The sequence below is a fragment of the Puma concolor genome, chromosome B4 (assembly GCF_028749965.1).
Source record: "Puma concolor isolate L17-30 chromosome B4, mPumCon1.1.hap2, whole genome shotgun sequence".
NCBI classification, from domain to species: Eukaryota; Metazoa; Chordata; class Mammalia; order Carnivora; family Felidae; genus Puma; species Puma concolor.
Genome location: NC_141673.1, coordinates 141,521,397 through 141,542,726, shown reverse-complemented (window position 1 = coordinate 141,542,726; position 21,330 = coordinate 141,521,397).

The following is a 21,330-nucleotide window of genomic DNA, read 5'->3' as shown; positions in this document are numbered from 1 at the left end:
CCAAGAATTGGAAAATATGTGGATTATTTTGCCTGGATAAGAGAAAGCATGGATTGTAGGACAGCTGTCTCATGCAGACCGAGTTGTAAAATATCAATACATTTTAGTTTGTATGGATCCATAGGGGTAGAATGATCTTTCGTCATTGTGGATAAGCGCATATGCCACCCTCTCTGTTTGAAACTGTTTTTCCCTCTTCCCTTCCCCAATGGTCATCTGTTAAGTTTCTCAAGTTCCACATATGAGTGAAAACATATTATATCTGTCCTTCTCTGACTGACTTATAAGAGACTCTTAAATACAGAGAACGAACTGAGGGTTGATGGGGGGGGCGGGGGAGAGGGGAGAATGGGTGATGAGCATTGAGGAGGGCACTTGTTGGGATGAGCACTGGGTGTTGTTTGTAAGTGATGAATCATGGGAATCTATCCCCCAAACCAAGAGCACACTGTATACACTGCATGTTAGCTAACTTGACAATAAATTCCATTAAAAAAATAAGTAAGTAAAAGTAAAGATGAGACGTGACCCCCCTTGACCAATTTGTCGGATATGAAAGTCTTTCATAGCTAGGATTTAAACACTGACTAAGTCCTTACTCTTATGGTTCCTTTGAATCGCTAGAGACTCCAACTTGGTGAGTCAGTAATATAAACACACAGACAAGGAGGCTATCACCCGGTTAATGGTTTCAAGGCTGATGGCCAGGCAGCACGCATGACCACTGATTCCAAGATGAGTTCCATGTTGAATCCTCTGTCGTAAAGCACATGATACCTTTGGACACATAGAACGATGCCTTTTGTCCCTTTGTAAGAGTTTATGCTCAGATGCATGGAAAAATAAATATTATTCGCCAAGTCAAACTTCCTGAGAGCTCAGGGTTCCAGACTTTCCAAAGTGAAACTTCATGCTTCAGTGTTATTTCCTGAACCCTTAATTTTGAGCTACCTCTAAATGGGGGGATAAAAACAGCCTTTCGGGTCATGATGTAAATGACACCCCACATAACAGTGAAACTGTCAAGCAGATCTCAGAGAACAGCTCTCCATTCCAAGAGCAAGAAAAGTCTTAATGGAGTGCTATTGTGCCTCTGATGTGAAACAAAGAGTCAAGGTTCTAAGCATTTGGGATAAAACTACAAACAGTGTCAAAACACAACAAAACATTGTCTAAGCAAACCTATGGAGACAGTATTAAGATGTCAAAATTAAATGATGTCATTGTAAATTACAGCAGCAGTTTTTAAAAATGAAGCATGGCCCCTATTTATATGAGTGCCAGTTACTGCAGACTAATTGTTCATGCCAGATGTGTGGGAAGTATGATAAATGTTCCAAAGCTCGGAGAACACACATCCCCAAAATAGTTAGGGCATTGTTAAAAGGGAGTTACAGAATTGCTGTCAGTTTGGATAGTTATTTGAAATCCACCTTTTCTCTTCCATATGATGTGTCCTTACTTTTCTTATTGAGATATACGTACTAGGCATGCGTGTGACTAAAAATTACACATACTTTGACTTTATATTCTTAGGGCCTATGGCATACAGCCTAGAACATAGTAGGAGACCACTAGTGGATTGTTGATAAAATAAATAAATAAATAAATAAACAAGTATGATGGAAATTTTTTATGACTTTAGAGGTGATGAGAATGTCATAATTAAATTAGTATTAAAAGGAAATGCTTGGGTTACCTGGGTGGCTCAGTCGGTTGAGCATCCAACTCTTGGTTTCGGCTCAAGTCATGATCCCAGGGTTGTGGGATCGAGCCCCATGTCAGACTCCATGGTCAGCGTGGAGCCTGCTTGGGATTCCCTCTCTCTCTGTCTCCCTCTGCCCCTTTCCCCCACTCGTGTGTGCACGTGCTCTCTCTCTAAAATAAAATTAAAAAAAAAGGAAAAACAATTGAAAAAGGAAATTCTTTTTAAATAAATAATTCAGTAAACCTAGTCTAATTTTTAATCTTACTCTTGTCTTCATGTAAATTTCAACTGTCTTCTAACTTATCCTCCTGAAAAATTGTCTGCTCAATGCCTAAATGTGTTTTCCATAGAAAGGCCACCTGTCTCATATTCTTTCAGAAACTGTAAATTAGATGATGTTTCTATCAGCCTTGTAACAGAATTTCGTGAATTGGAAAATGTGTAAACACTAATGATCCTGCTAGTTAGATGAATTCCTAATTCTATTAATAATGCATTTGAAGAGAATAATTTTCTGGTGTTGGAGGGTTTTATTTTTAATAATTTGTAGCTCTTGAAACTAAGTTACAGAAATATCTCACGCTCTAACATACCTGGCCATTGTCTTGGTTCTGATTTCTATATTAAAGAGCAGTCATCATATCTGTGATGATTTACTTTCCTCACTGAATACACGCACGTAATTGTTATTAACATCTGTATGTTATAACACTTGTTTTGTATATGTATTAGCATCTGGCATTAGGATGGTCATTTGTTCCAACCGATGTACCAGTATCAAGTTGTTATGATTAACTAAAGCCCCTGGTGTCCATTCGGTTGTATGTTCCCTGGGTTTAGGTAAGTGTATGATGTCACCTGTCCACATTTACAGTGTACAGAGTAATGCAGAGTAGTTTCACTGCCCTAACATCCCCTGTGCTCACCCATATTCAAGGCCAGCATTGAAATTACACATACCAAATTTTTCCAGGATCCTAAGTCAGGTTAGATTGTAGGTGAGGGAGTAGCCGCCATCTATTGATGGATGGAGCGACAAGGAATTTGGGGCAATCTTAGCTCATCGCAACTTATCTTCTTCCCACAAGACCCCTGTCCCCATCGTATCTTCAAGCAGAGCGTAGGGGTATGGGACCTCATGCCTTATAGGGTCTGAGTGTGGGCAAATCCCCACAGCAGCTTCTGAGCGGGTTCTGGGATTCAGAGACCTGTGAGTGAAGTGACCAGTTGTCCGTCCCTCATGCTCCCGGCTCCCATTGGGGATACCGGGATGGTGACTATGACATTTGGTGAAGCAAGAATCCTGAGGGTCATTACTGCGTGGTAGCTCCAGGTACAGGCAATTCTGAAACCCAGATGAGCCCATGCTCATTCACCTGCTCAGTGAAAGGGGGTCTCCGGGAATCTCCTGAGAATCCCAGACGGCACATTTCCTTCAGCTTCACATTCTGTTAACTGAGGTCCTAGCTGCTTTATTCTGAATGTCTTTTTTTTTTTTTTTTTTTTTTTTTTTTTTTCCAGAGGAAACGTCCTTTCTTTGTGTTCATTGAGCAGCATTCTTAGCCTGTAGAAGATGGGAGCAACATTTTGTCCAAGATCTGTAGGTTCACTAGTTAAATTTTGGTAGTTGCAATTTATAGGATGGAACAGTGGAGCTTATTTGTGCTAAAATGTAAGCTTCACCATACATTTATTTAAAAAAATTTTTTTAATGTTTATTTAGTTTTGAGACAGAAGGAGACAGAGCATGAACGGGGGAGGGTCTGAGAGAGGAAGACACAGAATCTGAAGCAGGCTCCAGGCTCTGAGCTGTCAGCACAGAGCCCGACGCGGGGCTCAAACTCACGAACCACAAGATCATGATCTGAACCAAAGTCGGATGCTCAGCTGACTGAACCACCCAGGTGGCCCTAAAATTTTTTTTAATGTTTATTTTTGAGAGAGAGAGAGAGGCAGAGAGAGGGAGACCCAGAATCTGAAGCAGGCTCCAGGCTCCGAGCTGTCAGCACAGAGCCCAACACGGGGCTGGAACTCACGGACCACGAGATCATGACCTGAGCCGAGGTCGGACGCTTAACCGACTGAGCCACCCCAGGCGCCCCAGCTTCATCATACATTTAAATAAATGTGGTGTAGGGGCGCCTGGGTGGCGCAGTCGGTTAAGCGTCCGACTTCAGCCAGGTCACGATCTCGCGGTCCGTGAGTTCGAGCCCCGCGTCAGGCCCTGGGCTGATGGCTCGGAGCCTGGAGCCTGTTTCCGATTCTGTGTCTCCCTCTCTCTCTGCCCCTCCCCCGTTCATGCTCTGTCTCTCTCTGTCCCAAAAATAAATAAAAAACGTTGAAAAAAAAAATAAATAAATAAATAAATAAATGTGGTGTAATAGGCATGAAACCATTTTTGGGCAGAGGAATAATACACTTAGAGTATTTCCTTCTATGATATCTCTGTTCCCTTTTTCCCTCATGATGATACAGTACTTTCATGCTATAAAAGGTTGAAAGACTACATAAGAGTGATTTCAAGATTAAAGCCTTTAGTGATGTATATACGATTTTATCGTAATTCCAGATATTATCTGATCTCATAAATCTCTTACACAGTTAATTCAACAGACCTAGGTAACTCACCACTCTTGGTATTTACTCAAAAATAGGTCTGAATTAAAAAAAAAATGTGAATATTCAACTTTTGCTACTTACCAGCATCTAGATTCTGCGACGTGCACTGCAGGGTCAAAATGTGAACAGCCTGTACACGTAAGGGCTGGAGATTGTTAAAAGGCCTGTATTGACTTTGTTTGGAATCATGCCATTTATCAAGGACAAAGACATAATCATATGTCAGTGTATCGGCCTGAAAAAAAAAAGTAAATGGCACCCCTGTTTAAGCTGGATAAAGTAGATTATAGATATAGTTTAAGCAAATTTGCACGTGAGTAATTTTGCAAGAATCAAATACACCATCAGTCACCAAGGGCACTTTGCTGATAAGGTGTGGAGTGGGTTTATGTCTCGAGTGTTTCAAAGGGCCACATGGAGGAATTTAGGCAGTTATGTCCTGCTTTGTAGAAAGACATGAACATTTAAACCACACACTTATAATTACTGGTTGATAAACCTGATCAGAGAAGAACCCTGGCAGCCTGGTAAAAATACAAAACAAAAAGCTGTGGAAGTGGGCATCTGTGGCAGTAATTCTGTTTTACTCCATTTGCTTAATGCATTTTTGTTGTTATTAAAACAACAGATTGTAGATAGATTTGGGCTCAGTGTCATTACATAATATAGCATAGCATGCTGTGTGAATGATAGAAACCATAGTCTCATAAGCCGGATCTTGGAAGACATAACCAACCTCAGAAAAATAAGAAAAAAAAAAAAAAAAAAGTCAGCCAGATACTTGTCAAAGGGGAATTTTAGTTTCTGAAAAGCACAGCTGTTACCAAAATGTATTGCTTTCCTAACAGATCAATATATTCTAATTTTGAGTAAATAAAAGTGCATTTTGTGCTTTGCATAAAAATAGATTTGCTGAAGCTTTGTACTTTAGCTTTCTCTGCTTGAAATTAATCGCCTTTATTTTTTGGAGAAGTTTTAGGTCCACAGAAAATTGAGCAGAAATTGCAGACAGTTCCCTCCACACAACACAGCCACCCCACCCACTATCAACACCCCACATCACAGTGGTATTTTGTTACAACTGATGACCTGTACCGACACATCATTGTCACACAGCGTTCACCCTCGGTGCTGGACAAATGTGTAATGAGCTGTGTCCATTATTATAGTATCACACAGAGTATTTTCAATGCCCTGGAAATCCTCTGGGCCCCACCTGTTCACCCTCTTTCCCAGTGCCTGGCAGTCACCGGTCTGTTTATTGTCTCCACAGTTCTGTCCCTTCCAGAATGTCATAAGATTGGGATCATACAGCTTTTTTTTTTTCTCTTAGTTATATGCATGCAGAGTGCTTCCGTATCTTTCCACGGCTCGCTGGCTCATTTCTTTCAGCATGGAATAATATTGGATCATCTTCGTGCACCACAGTTTATGTACTGCAGGACACTTTTTGAAGGACACCTTGGTGGCTTCCAAGTTTTGAAGCTTGGATAAGCTATAAACATCGATGGGCAGGTTTTTGTGTGCACATAAGTTTTCACCTCTGTGGGCCAGTAGCAGTGATCACGCTGCCTGATCACGTACAAGTAGTGTAGTTTTGTAAGGAACAACCAAACTGGGTTCTAAAGTGGCCACCCATTTTGAATTCCCATCAGCAGTGAGTGAGTTACAGCCGCTCCACGGTTCTGCCAGAATTCGGTGTTGTCGGTGTTTCTGATTTTTGCCGTTCTAATACGTGTATTCTGGCATCTCGTTGTTTTGGTGTGGGTTTCCCTGAAGACATATGACGTCGAATAGGCTTTCGCATGTTTGTTATGTTACGTTATGTTTGTTATGTTTGGCCTGGTTTTTACTGCAATAGTTTGTGCTCTTAATATATTTTAGGAGCACTTTGTACACTTTGGCTAACGGTGCTCTATCAGCCGCGTCTTTTGTGGCTTGTTTCTCAGTCTGTGCCTTGTCCTCCGTTATTTTGGTGCCCTCTTTCCCAGAGCCAAAGTTTTTAATTTTACTGAAGTCCTGCTTATCAATTTCAAATGTCGTTCCGCGGGGCATGTTTTTTGGTGTTGTATTTAAAAAGTCACTGCATACCCATAAAGTCACATCGATTTTTCTCCTTCGTTTTCTTCCAGAACTTTTATAGGTTTGAATTATATACGGTTAGGTCTGTGATGCATTTTGAGGTAATGTTCTTAGTTTGGTGCAAGGTCTGTGTCTAGATTCAGTGTTTTACATGTAGAGGTCCAATTCTTCCGCACCGATTGTTGAAAAGGCTTTCTTTGCTCATTGAATTATCTTTGCCCTTTGGTCAAGGATCAGTTGACTCTGTATGTGAAGGTCTGTTTCTTGGCTTTATGTTCTGATCCATTGGTGTACTTGGCTACTCTTTTGCCAATTCCACACTGTCTTATTTAGTGTAGCTTTATGTAAGTTTTGAAGTCAAGCAGTGTTAGTTCCCCAGCTCTCTTCTCCTTCTTCCATATTGTGCTGGTTAGTCTGGGCCTTTTGACTTTCCATATAAACTTTAGATTCCACTTGTCAATATCCACAAAATAACTTTCTGGGATTTTAATTGGGATTTCATGGAATCTGTTGATTAAGTTTGGAAAAACTGGATCTTCCTATCGATGAATAAGGAATATTTCTCTACTTCTTTTATTTTTGGTTGACTTTTTTAGTTTTCCCCATATAAATCTTATACATATTTTGTTAGATTTATGACTAAACGCATCATTCTTTTGATGCTAATGTAACTGTTGCTGCATTTTTAAATTTCAAATCCCAAGTGTTTAATGCTGGAATATGGGAAAGCAATGGACTTTTGTACATTTAACCTTATATTCTGAAGCATTGCTGGAATTGCTTATTTAGTCAATTCTTTGGGGTTTTCTACATGCATCATCATGCCATCTGCAAACAGTTTTTTTTCTTCTTAATCTGTACGTCTTTTCTTTCCCTTTTTTTCTTACTGTATTAGTAAGGATATGGGAGTTCCATTACAGTGTTGGGGATTAGTTGTAGGAGGGAGACATACCTGCCTGGCTCCAGATCTCAGTGGTAAAACATTTGGTTTCTCACCATGAAGCCTGACATTAACTATAGGCTTTTGTAGATGCTCTTTATCAAGGTGAGGAAGTTTTCTGCTATCCTTATCTCACCAAAAGTTTTGATCACGAATGGGTGTTTGATTTTGTTAAATGCTTTTTCCGAATCTATTGATACAATCATGTGATTTTTTTACTTGTTTGTTTTAGTTAATGTGGTGGATTACGTTGAGTTTTTGAATATTGAACCAGCCTTGTAGACCTGAGATAAGTCTCCCTTGGTCATAGGTAGGCTTAAATATCATTGCATTTGATTTGCCAATATTTGTAAAGATTGTTCACACCTGTGTTTATGAGAGATATTAGTCTATAGTTTTCGTTTTTTCATGATGTCTTTGTTTGGGTTTGATATTAGGTAATTCTGGCCTGGTATATTCCCTCGCTTCTATATTCTGAAACATATTGTAGAGAATTTGTATAGTTTCTACTGGTGTTTGGAAGAATTTACCAGTGAAGTCCTTGGGGCCTAGAGCTTTCTGTATTGGAATGATATTAATTATTGACTCAATTTCTTTAATATACATAAACCTATTCTGATTGTATTTTTTGTGTGAGTTTGAGAAGATCATGTCTTTCAAGGAATTGATACATTCTAACTAAGTCATCACGTTCGTGGGCATAGAGTTACTCATAATATTCCTTTCTAATTGTCTTCATGCCTATGGGGTCAGTAGTATTATTTTCTCTTTGTTTCTTATATTAGTAATTTGTGTTTTCCCTCTTTTTTTCTTAGTTACCTGGCTAGAAGCTTATCAATTTTATTGATCTTTACAGAGAAGTAGCTTTCGGTTCCATCATTTTCTTAACTGATTTCTCCTCTGATTTTTATTATTTCTTTGGTTTTGCGTATTTTGGACTTAATTGGCTGTTCCTTATCTGGTTCCCTAAGGTGGGAGCTTGGATTATTGATTTTAGGTTTTTCTTTTTTCTAATATATGCAGTGAACGCTATTAGTTTCCCTCTAAGCACTACTTTTGCAGTATCGCACATATTTTGATAGACTATATTTTAATTTTAATTTAGTTGAAACTATTTAAAGTTTCTCATGAGATTTCTTCTTCGGTCCATGTGTTATTTAGAAGTGCATTGTTTAATCTCCCAAGTATTTTGGGATTTATCACGTGATTTCTGTAGTTATTTCCTGTTCAGTGCATTGGGGTCTAAAAGCATACATTGAATTATTTCTGTTATTTAAAATCCGTTAAGATGCATTTTACAGACAAGAATGTGATATGTGTTAGTCAACGATAAATCTGAACTTGAGAAAATGTGTGTTCTGCTGTTGTTGGAAGAAATAGCCTCTACATGTCGGTTGTATCCAGGTGATTGATCATGCTGTTCAGTTCAACTATGCCCTTATTGATCTTCATACTTCTGAATTGATCTGTCCATTACTGATGGAGGGGTGTTGAAATGTGCAGCTACAATAGTGGATGCATCTGTTTCTCTTGATGTTTGATCAGTTTTTGCCTTATGTAATTTGATGCTCTGTTGTTAGGTGTATACATGTTAAGGATTATTATGTCTTTTTGTAGAATTGAACTTTTAATAGTTATGTAATATCAGTCTTTGTCTCAGATAATTTTCCTTCCTCTAATGTCTGCTTAGTCTAAAATTAATATAGCAGTTCCTGCTTTCTTTAGATTAGTGCTAGCATGGTGTATTTTTATTCATCTACTTTTAATTTATATGTGTCTATGTATTTAAAGTAGGTTTCTTATAGACAGCATATAGTCAGGTTATATTTTTTGAGTACTCTGACACTCTGTGTTTTAACTGGTATATTCATACGATTGATATTTATAGTGATTATGTATATAGTTGGGGTAATATCTACCATATTTATGTTTTTATTTGTTGCCCTTGTTCTTTGTTTATTTATTATCTACTCATTTTCTGGCATGTGTGATTTTTTAAAAATATTTTTTAATTTATTATTATTTTTTTTTATTTTTTATTTTTTTAATTTTTTTTTCAACGTTTATTTATTTTGGGGACAGAGAGAGACAGAGCATGAACGGGGGAGGGGCAGAGAGAGAGGGAGACACAGAATCGGAAACAGGCTCCAGGCTCTGAGCCATCAGCCCAGAGCCCGACGTGGGGCTCGAACTCACGGAGCACGAGATCGTGACCTGGCTGAAGTCGGACGCCCAACCGACTGCGCCACCCAGGCGCCCCATTTAATTTATTTTTGAGACAGAGAGAGAGCATGAGCAGGGGAGGGGCAGAGAGAGAGGGAGACACAGAATCCGAAGCAGGCTCCAGGCTCCGAGCCGTCAGCACAGAGCCTGACGTGGGGCTCGAACTCACAGACTGTGAGATCATGACCCGAGCAAAAGTCAGACGCTTAACCAACTGAGCCACCCAGGCGCCCTCCATGTGTGATGTTTTTTTAATGTTAATGTTACTTAGTGAACCATACAGTGAAATATTGGTTTCAGGAATAGAATTCAGTGATTCATCACTTATATCCAACACCCAGTGCTCATCCCTGCAAACACCCTTCTGAATGCCCATCCCCCATCTGGCCCATCCCCCATCTGGCCCATCCCCCATCTGGCCCATCCCCCACCTCCCTCCCTCCATCAACCCTCAGTTTGTTCTCTGTCATTAAGAGCCTCTTGTGGTTTGTTTCCCTCTCTCCTCTTCCCCCTCTTCACATAGGTTCATCTGTTTTATTTCTTAAATTCCACATGTGAATGAAATCATACGGTATGTTTTCTCTATTTTGCTTAGCATAATACATTCTAGCTTTATCCATGTCATTGCATATGGCAAGATCTCATTCTTTTGATGGCTGAGTAATATTCGATTGCATATATACCACATCTTCTTTATCCATTCATCCATTGATGGACATTTGGGCTCTCTCCATAGTTTGGCTATTGTTGATAATGCTGCTACAAACATTGGGGTGCATGTACTCCCTTGAATCTGTGTTCTTGTATCCTTTGGATAAATACCTAATAATGCAATTGCTGGATTGTAGGGTAGTTCTATATTTAGTTTTTTGGGGGAAACCTCCACACTGTTCTCCAGAGTGGCTGCACTAGATTGCATTCCAGCCAACAGTACAAGAGGGCTCCCCTTTCTCTGCATCCTCACCAACACCTGTTGTTTCTTGTGTTGTTGATTTTAGCCATTCTGACAGGTATGAGGTGGCATCTGACTGTAGTTTTGATTTATATTTCCCTGATGATGAGTATTATTGATCATCTTGTATGTGTCTGTTAGCCATCTGTATGTCTTCTTTGGAAAAGTGTCTATTCATGACTTCTGCCCATTTCTTAAGTGGGTTATTTTTTTTGTGGGGGGAGTGTTAAGTTCCCCCCCCCCTTGCTGGGGGGGGGAGTGTAAGTGTTCTTTATAGATTTTGGATACTAACCCTTTATCTGATATGTCACTTGCAGGTATCTTCTCCCATTCTGTAGGCTGCCTTTTAGTTTTGTTGATTGTTTCCTTCACTGTGCAGAAGCTTTTCATCTTGGTGAGGTCCCAATTGTTCATGTTTGCTTTTGTTTCCCTTGCCTTTGGCAACACATTTGGTAAGAAGTTCCTGCGGCTGAGGTCAAAGAAATTGCTGCTTGTATTTTCCTCTAGGATTTTGATGGTTTCCTTTCTCACATTTAGGTATTTCGTCCATTTTGAATTTATTTTCGTGAATGGTGTAAGAAAGTGGTCCAGATTCATTCTTCTGCATGTCGTTGTCCAGTTTTCCCAACATTATTTGTTCAAGAGACTGTCTTTTTTTTCATTGCATATTCTTTCCTGCTTTGTGAAAGATTAGTTACCCATGTAGTTGTGGGTCCATTTCTGGGTTTTCTGTTCTGTTCCATTCATCTGTGTGTGTGTTTTTGTGCCAGTACCATCCTGCCCTGGTGGCTACACTTTTGTAACGCAACTTGAAATCCAGAATTGTGATGCCTCAGTTTTTGTTTTTTTCTTTTTCTTTTACAGGATTGCTTTGGCCATTTGGGGTCTTTTGTGGTTTCATACAAATTTTAGGCTTGTTTGTTCTAGCTTTACGAAAAATACTGGTGGTATTTTGATAGGGATTGCACTAAATGTGCAGATTGCTTTGGGTAGTATAGACATTTTAACAATGTCTGTTCTTCCAATGCATGAGCATGGAACGTTTTTCCATTTCTTTGTATCTTCTTCAATTTCTTTCACCAGTGTTCTATAGTTTTCAGAGTACAGATCTTTTACCTCTTTGGTCAGGTTTATTCCTAGGTATCTTACTGTTTTTGGTGCAATTGCAGATGGGATCGATTCCTTGATTTCTTTTTGTACTGCTTCATTATTGGTGTATAGAACTGAGACAGATTTCTGCGTGTTGATTTTATATCCTACGACTTTGTTGAATTCATGTATTAGTCCTAGCAATTTTTCTGGTGGAGTCTTTTGGGTTTTCTACATACGGTATTATGTCCTCTGCAAATAGTGAGTTTGACTTCTTCCTTGCAGATTTGAGTGTCTTTTATTTCTTTTTGTTGTCTGGTTGCTGAGCTGAGACTTCCAGTGCTGTGTTAAATAGTAATGGGTAGAGTGGACATGCTTGTCTTGTTCCTGAAGGCTGTCCGTTTTTCCTCATTGAGGATGATACTAGCTATGGGTCTTTTGTATATGGCCTTTGTGATGGAGAGGTATGTTCCATCTATCCCTACTTTGTTGAGGGTTTTTTTATCAAGAATGGATGCTGTATTTTGTCAAATGCCTTTTCTGAATCTCTTGGCAGGATCAAATGGTTCTTATCCTTTCTTTTTATTAATGTGGCATATCACATTGATTGACTTGTGAGTGTTGAGAGTCTGCCATGTAGTCCAGGAATAAATCCCGTTTGATCACGGTGAATAATTCTTTTAGTGTACTGTTGAATTCAATTTGCTAGTATCTTACTGAGAATTTTTGCATCCGTGTTCATGAGGGATATGGACTTGTAATTCTCCTTTTTAGTGGGGTCTTTGTCTAGTTTTGGAATCAGGGTGATGCTGACTTCATAGAATGGGTTTGGAAGTTTTCGTTCCATTATTATTATTTTTTTTGGAACATTTTGAGAAGAATAGGTATTAACTCTTCTTTAGAGTTAATGTCTGGTAGAATTCTCCTGTGAAGCCATCTGGCAGAGGACTCTTTTGTTGAGACATTTTTGATAGTTGATTCAATTTTTTTGCTGATTATGGGTCTGTCCCAATTTTTTATTTCTTCCTGTTTAAGTTTTGATACTTTGTGAGTTTTTAGGAGTTTTTTCCATTTCTTTCAGATTTCCCAGCTTGTCGGCATATAATGTTTCATTGTAGTCTCTTATAATTGTTTGTATTTCTGAGGTATTCGTTGTGATCTTTCCTCTTTCATTTGTGATTTTTGTCTCTTTGGGTCCTTTCTCTTTTCTTTTTGATGAGTCTGGCTAAGGGTTTATCAATTTTGTTTATTCTTTCAAAAAACCATCTCTTAGGTTCATTGATCTGTTCTGGCTTTTTTTTTTTTTTTATGGTTTCTATATCATTTATTTCTGCCCTAATCTCTATTATTTCCCTTTTTCTTCTGGCTTTGGGCTTTATTTGCTACTCCTTTTCTAGCTCCCTTAGGTGTAAAGTTTGGTTATATATTTGGGACTTTTCTTCCTGAGATATAACATGTGTGGTTTTAACTGAGCATTTTAAAATTTATTGTCTCTCCTGGGGTGCCTGCGTGGCTCAGTTGGCTAAGCATCTGACTCTTGATTTTGGCTCAGGTCATGGTTTGTGGGTTTGAGCCAATGTTCTGTGAGCACAGAGCCCACTTGGGATTCTCTCTCTCTCTCTCTCTCTCTCTCTCCCTCAGTCTCTGCCCCTCCCCTGTTCTCTCTCTTTCTCAAAAATACATAAACTTAAAAATTTTTTTAAGCTTCTCTCCCTTAATAGCACACCAATTATGTGTTTAGTTTTGCCTTCTATTACCAGTTGCACTAGAGTTCACATATACACTTACAACTAATACAAGTCTACTTTCATAGAACACTGGATTGCTTCACGAGTAGTTCATGTACTTTACACAAATGATTCCTAATTCCTCCCTTTCCTTCCTTTTATCACTGCTTCCATTTTACTTATCCATAAGATGTAATCATCAAGTACATTGTTACTATTGTTATTTTGAGTGCAGTGTTACCTGTTAAACCAAATAGGAATAAGAAAAAGAAAAGACTTTGTTTTACCTTCATTTACTCCGTCTCTAATTCTCCTCCTTTATTTATATGGGTTGGATTTTGTAATCTGTATCATTTTCTTCTTTTTGAAAAAATTCTTTTTAACATTTCTTTCAAGGCAGGTCTACCAGCAACAGATTTCCTCGGTTTTGGTTTTTCTGAGAAAGTCTTTATTTTTCATTAACTTTTGAAGGAAGATTTCACTGGATACAAAATTGTGGGTTGATGTCTTGTTTTTCTTTCAAATCTTTAAATCTTTCATGCTCTGTCTTCTTACTTGCATAGCTTCTGAAGAGAAATTCATTATAAGTGTTCTATTTACTCCCCTATGACTAAGGTGTGTTTTACCACACATCGTCTTCCATGGTTTTTTTCACTGTCTTTGAATTTCAGAAGTTGAAATATGATTTGCCGAGGTGTAGGTTTTTGGCATTTATCCTTAACGGTATTCTGTGAGCTTATTGGATCTCTGTTTGATTTCTGGCATTAATCTTGGGAGGTTCTTACTTATTATTACTTTAAATAGTTTTCATATTCCTTTCTTATTTAATTGTTCTTCTAGTTCCCATACACATATATTGCACCTTTATCATTGTCTCACGTACTTGGGTTTTTTGGTTGTAGTTTCTCCAGTCTTTTTTTTTTTTTCTTTGCTTTTCAGTGTTAGAGGATCATATTGACATATCCTCCAGCTTACTAATTCTTTCTTCACCTGTATGTGAGTCCATTAAAGGCACTCCTCATTTCTGTTTCCGTAGGTTTTATTTCCAGCATGTCTTTCCTATTCTTTTTAAAAATTTCCATCCCTATGCTTACATTACACATCTGTTCTTGAATGCTGCCTTCTTTTCCCATAGAATCCTCAGAATTTTAATGTAGTTACTTTACATCCTGTTCTGATAATTCCAACATCTCAGGCATATCTGAGTCTGCCTCTGATACTTGCTCTGTCTCTTCAAACTGTTTTTTTTTTTTTTTTCTTTCTTTCTTGCCTGCTAGTATGCCTTGTAACTTGTTGTTGGAAAGCTGGGCATGATGTATTGGGTAAAACTTCAGGGCATGCTGTTACCATGATGAATAGGCCTTTGGTGATGTGGGGAAATGGAAAATGTTCTATAGTCTACGATTAGGTGTCAGTCTTTTGGTGTCTGTGTCCCTGGACTGTGACCTTTATAAATATTTCTAAGTCCCCTCCCCAGTAGGGGTGACAGCAGGGCTGGCAGGGTGGGTGGAGGCGGGTATTTCCCTTTGCCCATTTTGTTAGGCTCTGGTAAATCCAGCTCTGGTAAAAATGGTTTCTCCTGAGGACAGATCTTGTTGAGAGAAACAGGCATATTTCAAGATGGTTACTTTTCCCCTCTCCCTGCCAGAAACACTAGGAGATTTTTCTTATTTCTTCACCTTCAGAGTTTGCTGGGGCTCCTGAAGGGAAAAAAAACCTGACAAAATTGTGTGGTCCCCACGTGGCTGAGTCCACTGGAGTTTTTACCCCTCGGAGTAGTCTGCATGGAGCCTCCAGCAATTCATCAATTACTGTCCAGCTTCTCCTGTGCTGACATAGGCTCTTTCAGAGCTTTCTGCTCTGCCAAATTGCGACCTTCTGTATGTTCCTGCTCAGCTCTCCAATCCTGGGGGCAGCTGCTGCCTGGTGGCTTCCCTTCTGTCACATGTCTATGAAGAGTTGCTGATTTTCAGTTTACTCAGCTTTCTACTTGTCATGAGGGTGGAAGTCATGACTTTCAAGGTCCTTACATGGTGGACTGGAAACTCGGTGTCTTCTGTTTTTCTCTTCTAAGAATGGAAATCAAATTTCTAAAATATTAGAAAGTATGACAGACCTGTTGGGGCAGCATATGGGATACAAACTGAGCTGTGAAAAGGGCTTTCTAAAGGAGCTGAGGAGATCTAACTCCCTGTATAGTGTTCCCTGAGATCTTTACTAAGTCATTCTAAATGTCTGTATCTCAGTTTCCTTATCTTCCAAACACATCTGTGCTAGGCTTTTATTTTTGAGGAACTATTTCAGATCAAGTAGCAGAAAGAGTGAGCCAGAATAACGGTTGTGATAGGATAATAACAAGAAGAAATGCACGAATAAAAATTGTGAATGAAAATGCGTAGGATTTCCCCTCCCCACCCCCCACCCCCCAAATAAAACCCCACTGTTTGTAATGGCTAGTGGCCTCTCTTGCAAAAGCAAGGGTATAATGGCTTTGGTTATAAGGAAAACAATGCTTGACTAACAGGGGCTGAAACCATAAGGCCATTTTTTATTTACTTAACAAGATGTTTGGATGTTGGCAGACAAACCTTTTCTCTCTGAAGTTTGATGCATTCACATTTATTATTCTTTTCACACATAACCCACGGTGGGTCCAGTGGCTGTCCTGAGCAACTCCCTCCCGAACTTTGACTGAGATCCAGACCATTTCTGTGTTGTGATATTGTCTCAGAAATCTCAACAGATAACTTCAGGGCGTGCTATTACCATAGAAAAAGATGGGGAAGCTTTTTACACGGGATCTAAGTACCTTCATCCTGGTAACAGCCCACCTGTCTTCTGCTTAAAGATTGGCTCAGAAACATGGCACACTGCACAGAGATTGGGATATTTGGGAAACACATCAATATTTGGTGAGCATCAGTATTTCTGGCACACGTGAGCACCACAGTGTTAATAAATAATAAGGGGGGAGGAGAGACTACGGTGTTAGACAAATGCATTATGATTTGTTTCCTTTGCTAGGATGTACACAAAACCAAGGATTAGCAAGGAAGGATTTGGGACTGTCTATACGGTTTGCTTTACCTTTGACACAACAGTAATGGCAATGATGATAATCATAACGGTGATGATAATGATGGTGATGATGATGATGGCGATGATGATGATAATCATAGTTAGCATGTGGGTATGTGCATTATTCAAATTATCCATGGTGTAGAACTGCAGACAAACGTCGAGACTCTAAAGAAGAAGTAGGGTGCACTATAGATGACCCAGCGGGAGATATGGAAGAATAATTTCGATAATTTTCATTTTGCTTCATGTTATGGTTTGGTAGGTAGGAGGCTGGGCTACTGTAGTAGATAGGCTGGGAAAATAATTCAGTTTAGGATAAAATCGTCTCCTGTACTTTACAGTTCCCCTGATTATTATTTTCAGTATGCTTTCCCGTAGTGTTATATTCAGAAAAATAACTCCGAGGAAAATAAAGTATTTTATGAACATCAGAACAATGTCATGAATCTGCATATTTCTTGGAAAACATTGGGTCTTAACTAGGGAGAAGTCGAGGAAGGAGAAGGAAGCTGCGAGCTTGGGCACATTGTGGATGAGAAGATGTGCATTTAGGCGCGTTGGTTTTCTTTGGGTTGTGACTTGCTCCTTTGGAGGCGAAAGCACCTTTATCATTAACATGCTGCATGTTCTTTGTGCTTGACTTTTACATTTTTGCTGCAGCTATTACCACACATGCATTATTTATGTGGTTGGCTATCGTGAAAAAAGGCAAGCAATTTACTTGTCAAAACACATTAGAATGCATGACTTTAAATCAGAGTTGCATGGGTTGGTGAAAAAGCTATAATAAATGCACTTTGGCTAATATGTTAGTGTCACGCAGTTTGAGAAGGCCACTGTATTGAACGAGAAACCAATAACCATCTCCAGGGCTCTTTGGATAGAGTAACACTTGTGTACACCGTGCTTTTAATTGCATAAAAGTAAACACTGTTATTACAATTTTTCTTTCCGTAGAAGAGTGTTAACACTAGAATAGCAAGTGAGTACAAAATAAATTGTTAATGATAGAAGTCTGCAATTAATTATATTATTTATTTATTCTCCAAACAGTATTCGAGATGCCTACATAATAGAATCATGCCATATAACCATGTGCTTCCCTGCCTTTTCTAGTCATTTAAGCGTTTCTGCTGTCATTTGATATTCTCATTATGAAGCCGAAGTCTCATTGTCTACCATAGCAAATGTTTAAGTAAATGTTAGCCACCATGCTAGTTATGTGTTAAGTGCTGGTAAGGCCAAACTTACACTTCTATGACATCTATAAGATAACCCCCATGTCCGAGACAGCTGGAAGAAGTCCAGTCTATCACAGCAGTGGTAATATAAATAATATATTTAATAATATAATAGATTATTATATTATATTATATTATATTATATTATATTATATATTGTTATTTAATCATCTAATATATTATCTATTATATTATAAATCTATATTATGTATTATACATGTCTAGTATCTAATATATTATCTATTATATTAATAATAGAATAGATTTTAAAAGATTATATTTTTCTTAAAAATCACTCAATTATAAGTGAACTGTAGGAGTGGGCAGAGATTCTGAAGATGTCAGAATTATTGGAGGTGTTACCTTGTGCAGGGAGAATAATCAAGTCTGTGCACAGCATAATCTCCTCCTGTCTATTCTTTACTCAATATTGTTCATCATCTCAAGAATTGAATAGGAGTCCATTGAATTTGACTCCATTGCTGGGTGCCATTGAAGACAGAGTTTGAACCCAAAGAGGACAGCCTGTCATCTCAAATTAGTATCATAGCAGAGGCACTTTACCTACACTTATCTACACTCATGTCTCTCCCATGTGGTGTAAATGGATGATTCATAGATTCACAGTCTGGAGAATCATCAGAGTTCCTTGTATTAGAAAAGGTGAGTAAATGAAATCCAGAGGAGTTAAATCATGCAGCTTGAGACGTCAAGATATCAGGGTCCATGCAAGTCACAAGTACCATCTGGTTTCAAAAGAAACTGTGCAACCCGTAAAGGCAAAGAGGAAATGGCACCATTGAGACATCACTCTAGGACCTTTAGACATTTTTCTTCCAGGTCGCTGTGGCCTATGACCCTGGAGGGCAAAGACTGACCAAGGGGACTCAGTCTCCTCTGGACCTGGGACGGAGCCAGCAGTGGCTCTGAGCCTCCAGACAACAGAACTTGGCATTGATTTGAGAAGCCAGAGTACCTTCTGAAAACCTGTGGCAACTGGGATACTTCTGTTTCCATGGATCACCCAGAACAAAAGAGGAAACTTTACACCCACAACAGAGAGAAGCCTAAGTTATAAAAAGGCATGAAGCCTCTAACTTTATTCATTTTTATATCCTCAGCCCCCTAATGGGAAAAATAAATAAATAGAAGCTCAGTAATGTCTTATATAACAGAGTTAAATAATATAGGGAATTTAACGAAGGGCATTTTTAGGAAGACCTTTTAAGCCCCTTTTTGGGTGTGAAAAGAGAGCCTGAAGGGTAGGATATTAAAGAGAAGCAAGAACAAAGATTACAGAATATTCATTTGGGTTTATGGCCAAACCAGACAGGAAGAATTAAAGTTGCCTAAAGATAGATAACACGACTGGCTCCCAGAAATGGATACCATGCAGTTTTTCTTTTGAGAGAGAGGGTGAGAACATTTAAAAATTATATGCTAATTACATCTTGTTAAAGAACCAGGAAATGGCTATGGAGGGATACTGACTAGCAGAAGTTGATGGTTCTGATTGTGTATCTATTGGCTCAGTCATGGGTCCATCATTTTTGATATGCCCCCCCTTCTTAATGTTTGTTTATTTTGAGAGAGAGTGTGAGTGGGGGAAGGGCAGAGAGAGACAGGGACAGAGGATCTGAAGCCGACTCTGTGCTGACAGCAGTGAGCCTGATGCAGGGCTCAAAGTCATGAACGGTGAGATCATAACCTGAGCTGAAGTCAGACACTCAAGCAATTGAGCCACCCAGGCGCCCCTCTCAGATCCGTTTTGTATTGAGGAAGTGGGAATATGCAAGGTTTACTTCCAAAATTACACTGCCTTTGGGTTTCAAAGAAGGCGCCAAAGAAACAAGGAAAGAAGGAGAGACAAGATAAATGTGCAGGACCAGATGGCTTTCCTGGGGAATTTTACCAAACATTTAAAGGAAAAGTAATAATCTTTCTCAAACACTCCCAAAATACTGAAGAGGAGGGAAGACTTCTACACTCATTTTATGAGGCCAGTGTTACCCCGATACTAAGCCACACAAAATCCCTTCAAGAAAAGAAAACCATAGGCCAATATCCTTGATGAACACAGATGTAAAAAATCTCAACAAAATATTATCAAAATGAATTCAACAATACATTACAAGGATCATACACCATGAGTAACTGGGATTTATTCTGGAGATGTAAGGGTTCAACACCTGCAAATCAACCAACATGATACACCACATTAATAAAATAAAGGATAAAAATCACATGATCATCACAATAGATGCAGAAAAAGGATTTTATGAAATTCAACGTCTTTTTATTATAAAAACTCTCAACAAAGTAGGAATGTACCTCATCATGATAAGGGCCATAGCCCGTAGCCAATAACATATGCAATGGTGAAAAACTAAAATCTTTTCTAAGATCAAGATTGAGAAAAGTATGCCTATGCTTGCTACTTTTACTCAAAATAGTACTAGAAGTCCTAGCTAGAGTAGTTAAGCTAGAGAAAAGAATAAAAGACATCCAAATCAGAAAGGAAGAGGTAAAATTGTCTCTATTTGTAGATGAGACAATATTATATACAGAAAGCTGTTAGACTAATAAATCCAGTAATACTGCAGGATACAAAATCAATATACAAAGATCAGTTACGTTTCTATACACCAATAACAAACTATCTGAAAGAGAAATTAAAAAAAAATCCTATTTGCAGTAGCATCAAAAATAATAGGGGCGCCTGGGTGGCGCAGTCGGTTAAGCGTCCGACTTCAGCCAGGTCACGATCTCGCGGTCCGTGAGTTCGAGCCCCGCGTCGGGCTCTGGGCTGATGGCTCGGAGCCTGGAGCCTGTTTCCGATTCTGTGTCTCCCTCTCTCTCTGCCCCTCCCCCGTTCATGCTCTGTCTCTCTCTGTCCCAAAAATAAATAAACGTTGAAAAAAAAAATTTAAAAAAAAAATAATAATAAAATACTTAGGAATAAATTTAACCAAGGAGGTAAAAGATTTGTACACTGAAAACTATAAGACACTGATGAAAGAAATTGAAGAAGACACAAATAAATGAAAAGATATACCATGTTCATGGATTGGAAGATTTAATATTGTTAAAATGTCCATATTATCCAAAGCAATCTAAGATTCAGTGCAATCCCTATCAAAATTTCAAAGGCACTTTTTCACAGAAATAGGGCAGTCAATCCTAAAATTTGTATGGAACCACAAGAGACCCTAAATAGCCAAAATAATATTGAGAAAGAAGAACAAAGCTGGAGTCCTCACCCTTCCTGATTGCAAACTCTATACAAAGTTATAGTAACCAGAAAATGTTTATATTGGCATTAAGACAGACACATAGATCAATGGAACTGGATAGAGAGTTCAGAAACAAACCCACACATATATGGTCAATTAATTTATGACAACGGAGCCAAGAATGTGCAATGAGGGAAGGATAGCCTCTTCAATAAATGGTGCTGGAACCACATGCGAAGGAAGGAAACTGGACCATTGTCTTACCTATACACAAAAATTAACCCAAAATGGATTGAAGACTTGAACGTAAGACCTGAAACCATAAAACCCTTAGAAGAAGGCATAAGGGGTGAGCTCCTCAACAGTACTTTAGGCAATGATTTTTAAAATTGACACCAAATGCAGAGGCATCAAAAGCAAAAACAAACAAGTGGG